Source organism: Sciurus carolinensis, chromosome 3, assembly GCF_902686445.1.
Source record: "Sciurus carolinensis chromosome 3, mSciCar1.2, whole genome shotgun sequence".
NCBI lineage: Eukaryota > Metazoa > Chordata > Mammalia > Rodentia > Sciuridae > Sciurus > Sciurus carolinensis.
The window spans coordinates 52,994,625-53,001,307 of record NC_062215.1 but is presented as its reverse complement, the minus strand read 5'-3'; the positions used below and the strand labels follow the sequence as shown (position 1 = coordinate 53,001,307).

The 6,683-nt window shown below is 37.1% G+C and overlaps 1 pseudogene; it reads left to right on the top strand.

The window, feature by feature from the left end:
- Positions 1-656: 656 nt before the first annotated feature.
- Positions 657-1,886, top strand: LOC124979345 (olfactory receptor 1E1-like; annotated as a pseudogene).
- The last annotated feature ends 4,797 nt before the right edge of the window (positions 1,887-6,683 follow it).

Sequence of the window (6,683 nt, the reverse complement as noted above, 5' to 3'; positions counted from 1 at the left end):
GTCAGAATGCCAGAGTGGGATGAGTTTGAAGGAGAGAGAGCATGTAAGCAGGAAGATGAAGCAATAGGCTTTTCTAAACTCCATACAAAGTATGTTTTCAGCCTGGTCCACATTGTGGCAGTTGGGACAAAGAGTGAATGAATTAGAGAATGAAGTGGCAGAATCTATAGGGCTTGCTAGATGAGCTGTTAATGTGAGGGAAATGAACAGATGAAGTAGAGCTCTCAGGTTTCTGACTTGAGCCTAGATTCCTTTTACTGAGGTCTGAGAGAATGGAGGAGTGGATTGGGAGAAGGTAGAGTGAGTCATGGGTTTCAGTTGGGATCTGTTGAGCTGCAGATGGTTGTGGTATATCCACGGAGAGTCAATCAGTAAGCAGTTGGTGATATGGAACTGAAGGAGATAGAGCTATTTATCACAGGTTTAGATGGCAATCAAAGAGTCAGCATTATTATTTTCAATAATAGGTGAGGAAACTGAGTCTGAGAGATGGCTTGGGTTGAGTGATGTGCCAGTCTCATTGAATACTGAGTGTATGATCAATGAGATCAAATACTGCAAAACGCTAAGAGACTGCACATCATTGAAATAGGTTTGCCTTTTTATTTATATTTTCAAAGAACCCAATTTTCTCTTAAAGATACTGGAGATAGAGCATGACAGGAAGGAACCAGTCTATCATCTCAGAGTTCCACCTCCTGGGCCTGCCCATACAGCCAGAATATCAAAACCTGCTCTATGCCTTATTCCCGACTATGTATCTTACTATTTTCCTGGGGAACCTCATCATCATCATCCTTAGTTACCTGGTCTCCCATCTCCACACTCCCATTTATTTATTTCTCAGCAACTTGTCCTTCTGTGACCTCTACTTTTCCTCTAACAATTCCTATACTGTTGCAAACCATGCAGAGTCAAGTTACAGCCATCCTCTATGCAGGCTGCCTGGCCCAAATGTACTTCTTCCTGTTTTCTGGAGACCTGGAGCGCTTCCTTCTAGTGGTCATGGCCTATCACCACTATGTGGCCATCTCCTTCCCCCTACACTACACCACCATCATGAGCCCAGGCTCTTTCTTTCCACGGTGGTGCTGTCCTGGGTGGTGACCACGTTCCGTGCCATGCCCCCACACCCTACTCATAGCCAGATTGTGTTTCTACATAGAGAATGTGATCCTCCCATTTTTCTGTGGTCTGGCTTGTCTTCTGAAGCTGTCCTTCTCTAACACTCACGTCAATGAGTTGGTGATATTCATCACAACAGGCCTCGTTCTTGTCATTCCCTTTGTCCTCGTTGTTTCCTGTAGGCACATTGTGTCCTCCGTTCTCAAGGTCCCTTCTGTTCAAGGTATCCTTGAGACTTTCTCCACCTGTGGCTCCCACCACTCTGTTGTGTCACCGTTCTATGGGACAGTCATTGGACTCTACTTCTGTCCATCAGCTAATAATTTTACTATGAAAGTTAACTGTCATGGCTCTGATATACACAGTGATCACTCCCATGCTGAATCCCTTCATCTATAGCTTGAGGAACAGAGACATGAAGGGAGTGATGGGAAGAATCCTTTACAACATTCCCGTTAGCCTAGGATGGTATTGCTTGGGAGGATTGCATCATTTTCTGCTGCAAACGATGATATGGATATGTTGATATTGATATTTGAATACTATTCCAGGTCTTTCTTCCTGGAAGTTACTATTCAAATATCTATTACTATTCAAATAATTATCCATGAAATAATACAACTATATTCAACATATATGTTTTATATAAAAGGGGTTCTCACTAATCTTCTAATAAGACTTTCCTATTTGTTAAATTCAGCCAAGAGTGAGGAGGCATAAGGTAAAATGTTTTAATTGAAATTTCTGTCTGTAGCTGTTGAGCCACTAATTTAACTTGTGTTGTTTTCATAAGCAGTATCTTGAAAAGCCTTATCTGTTATAAGGCATATTTGCTTCAAATGATATTCTGTCCATTCATGGAAATACTAAATCCCAACCTGTATACTGTTCCTTATTCTAATAGAATGTGACTTTCATTATATAATAAATTTTCTTTTTCTTAGAAGTGTTCACATCCTTCTGTCTCTTAACGCCTTTTTTAAAAAAGCTTATTTCCATGCCTTCGTTGTATTTTTTTAACCTGTCCTTAACCTCAATGAACTTTCAGTTTGCTCTGTTATAATAGTTTTGCTTGAGTTTATCTGAGAATTTCTTCAAGTATGGGTAAGGAAGTTATAGAGTTTGCTTATGACCCTCACTCTTTCATGATGTCTTTTTCCTCCTTGGTATTTTAAAATCTTTCACTAAACTTTACATCTGTGATGTTCTTTTACTCTTGTGAAGATTTGAGCATGGAAAGGAAATTTTATTACCCTGTTGAACACTGAAAAATGTTGAATTTGAACTTGCCAATGATCCAACATGGCAATGAATTATCATCCAGTTTTAATTTATTATTTAATACTAAGATTACTGACAACATTCTCCATGTGTTGCTAAGGGTATGCTAGTTGCTATAATGGATAGGCTCTCAAAATTCAGTTAGCACTGGGGTATGGGAGGCATGTGTTTCATGCTATCCAGGTGATGGAGGTATTGTCATTTTCAACATGTGGTTTCCAAAGTCACCTCAGCTTTTGCCATCCAGTTGGAAAAAGATAATGGGTAGAGGATTCCGTAGAAGAGTTTTATAGACCAGGCCTAGAAGTGGCATGTATCACTCTGATCTACATTTATCTCTCCAGAATTCAGCCATTTTCCTGAACTGAGATGCAGTTTTGGGAGAAGTAGTGAGATAATATTTTTTTCACCTGAATTCTATTCAGAGATTTATACTTTTATATGGCCCATTTTTTTCCATTGAAAAATAATAATTATACAGGAGAGTGGGATTCTTTGTGGAACATTTGTACCATCATGTAACCAAATTTGATCAGTTTCATTCCTGGGAACTGCCTCTTCCCTTCCCTCTTCCCCTCTCTCTCTGATCTTTTTTTGCCTCTACCCTATTAATGTCCCTTCTATTTTCACGATGTCCTTCTTTTTGCCCCTTTTTTCTGTCTTCTTCATATGAGAGAAATCTTCTATAATCCTTGACTTTTTGAGTCTGACTTAATTCACTTAACATGATGCTCCCATTTTCCTGTCAGTGTAGGAACCATGAACTTTTGCTCTTTACTTAGTTGTCTTTCTACATTAACTCAGAGAAGTTATAGGAAATAACTCTATTAAAGTTCAGAAAGGGAGACTAGGAGTCACTGAAATATGTACATTTGGCTAATGATACCACACAATTTATTGTCAAAATGCCTACGTTTTTAAATTTATAATTTAAATAATTATAAAATCACAAGTTTAAGACAAAGCACCAAAAGGTCATTTGTACCTCTCCCAGATTCCTCTTCTGGCAAAATTTTATATGCTAGAATAGATTATGAAAACAAAGAAATTGATGTTGGTGCAAGATCACTAACTGGACCAAAGAATGTACTTGAATTCCACCAGATTTTTCACCCATCATTTTACAGTGCGCCCTTCTGTGGAGTTTATATTTATCTCATGCATGGATTCATACAACTGTTACCACAACCAGAAGCTTGGGATATGCAGAGTTTATTAGTGTACAGCTGGATATGAGGGTGAATTCATGACTGATATTACATGTCAGAAAGAGGAGCTTGTGGATAAGTGGGCACAAAATCAAAAGGATTATTTATGTTTGGTATAGATTTATTAGAATTCTTAAAATAAAATGTACATTTCAAAATTGTATGTGTTTAACTTAAAGAAAGGGCTGGGGATGTAGCTCAGTGGTAAGATGCCCCTGGTTCAAACCACAGTACCGCCCCCCAAAAAAAAATCCTCTAAAGGACACAAGAAGAGTGGAAAAACCATTATATTAATATCTGCAAAAATACTAAGCAAAACCACAACAGCAGTAGTGAGTCCGTATCTATCAGTAATAACCTTGTATGAAGAAAATAGATTGAATTCTTCGACAAAAAGAGACATTGGGTGAATGTACAAAACAAAAAACAAAGCCCACATCTGAGCCTCCTATGAGAGATATTTCACTTTTGATGACGCACTGATCTTGAAAGTGAAAGGATTGAAGAAGATATTCTATACAAATAGAATATTCTGTGCAAAAAACAGGAGAGGAAACAGTGTTTATCTGATAAATTAGACGTTAAATAAAAATAATCAAAAGAGACAAAGGACATTACCTACTAATGAAATGATCAACTTGTCAGGAGGTTATAACAGTTTTAAGTTTTAAAACTTAAAACACTGAGACAACTAACAATATGAAGCAAATATGAAAGGGCCTCTCCCTTCAGACCCTTTAGTAGGGGACCTCAGCACAACACTTTCAGTATTGTGGACCGATCATCCAGACAGAAATTCAGTAAGGAAAACTGGACTTCAGCAACATTTTAGACAAAACAGAGCTACCAGATATAATAGAGAGCATTTCATCCAACAGCAGCAAAAGGGATGTTCTTTTCAGGTACACATGGAACAGTCACCAACCATATCATATGTTAGTCCAACATGCATCTTAGCAAATTTAAGACAATTGAAATCATACCAAATGCCTTTTCTGAATACAATGGTATGAAACTAGAACTCAATAACAAGCAATTTCAGAAAAGTCACAAATACGTGGAAATTAAGCAAGATGATCCTGTGCAACTAGTGGGTCAGTAAAGAAATTAAAAGGGAAATTTAAAAATATCTCGCAGCAAATGAAAACAGAAACACATCCTACCAAAAAATGTGCGATGCAGCAAGGGCAGTTGTAAGATAACAGTGTATTGCAGTAAACACCTGTGTTCAAGGAGAAGGAAGATAACTTCACGTTATACTTAGGGAAATAGGAAAAGAACTACAAACCTTAATTTGTTAGCAAAAGAAAAGATACAATAAATATCAGATCAAAATAAATGAATTAGAGTCTAGAAAAACAATACAATGAAACAATATCTATGAAGCAGAGTTTGTTTTTTGAACAAAAAAGTAACAGACCAATATCCCTCTAGACTGATGGAGAGAAAAAGAAGTAAATCAAATGAAATCAGGAATGAAAAAAGAAACCAATGACGTCCACACAACTGCGAAGGATCATGAGATGGTTATGAACAATTATATGCCCCAAATTGGACACCCCAGAAGAAGTAGATACAAAGAACCTACCAAGATCGAATCACAAAGAAACAAAAAATCTGAAAAGACAAGTAATTGAGAGAAGAGAGAGAGTTGATTAAAAAAAAAATGTTTCCCATCAAAGGAAGGTCCAGGACCTCAGGGTCCCACTACTGAATTCTACAAAATATTTTAAGAGCTATTATAAATTCTCCACAACTCTTCAAAAAAATCAGAAGATGAAGGAATACTTCCAAATTCTTTTACAAGTCCAGAGTTACCATGAAATTATAGCCTGACAGGGACTTCCTGATGAGAAAACTACAGGTTCATGTGCTTGATGAACAGGGATGCAAAATACTCAGGTGAGTTCCATAGCACATTAAAAAGATCATTCATCATGATCAAGTGGGATTTATTCCTGAGATGCAAGGATGGCACAACATTTGCAAATCAATAAAATGGCTATACTTCATTAATAAAACAAAGGAAAAAAATCATGTGACCATCTCAGATGCAGGGAAAACATGAGAAAATTCAACTTCCTTTCATGATAAACATCACAACTAATTAGGTATACGAGGACTGTACCTCGGCACAATAAAGGTACAAATATAGGAAACCTACAGTGAGCATCATACTGAGCAAGGAAAAGTTGAGAGCATTAGTTCTGAGATCTAGAATAAGACAAAGAGGTCCACTTCCACCACTCTTGCTCAAGATAGTACTGGACCATGCAAATGACAGGAGAAAGAAGAGGCATCCACATTGGGAAGTAAGAAGTAAAATTATCCCTGTATATGTATGATGTGGTCTTTTATATTATCATGTACTAATTATGTAGAAAAATGGGTTTCAGTTTAGAACATATGTATACACGTATAGTAATTTCCTGTTGCTCTTCCTTCACTCGTTCCCTTGATTCCCTTCCTCTTTTCTAATAATCTTATCCTTTCTTGCCATCATTTTTTCTTTTTCTACATTCCACATATGAGAGAAAGCATGTGATACTTACCCTTTCTTCATCTGGCTTATTTTGCTTAATAACAACACTCTCCAGTTGCATCTATTTTCCTGCAAATGACATGATTTCATTTTTCTTTATGGCTGAATAATACTCTGTTGTGTATGTTTACTGCATTTTCTTTATTGAGTGATCCATTGTCAGGCACCTAGACCGATTCCAAAAACTTGGTTCTTGTGCAGTGTGTTACAATACACATGGTTATGTGTGTATCCCTCAAGTACTGACTTTAACTTTTGGTAAATGCTAAGGAGTGGTATATGCTGAATCACATAGTAGTTTAATTGTTAGGATTCTGAGGAACCTCCATGCTGGTTCTCTTAGGGGCTGTACTTTACATTTCCACCAAAAGAGTATAAAAATTCCTTTTCCCCCAACTTGTTACCAGCATTTACTGTTATTTGTGTTCTTGATGAGTGTCATTCTGCCTGGAGTGAGATAGAACTCAGTGTAGTTTTGCTTTGCATTTCCCAGATGCTAAAGACATATAAATGCTTGCCAGTTAAAT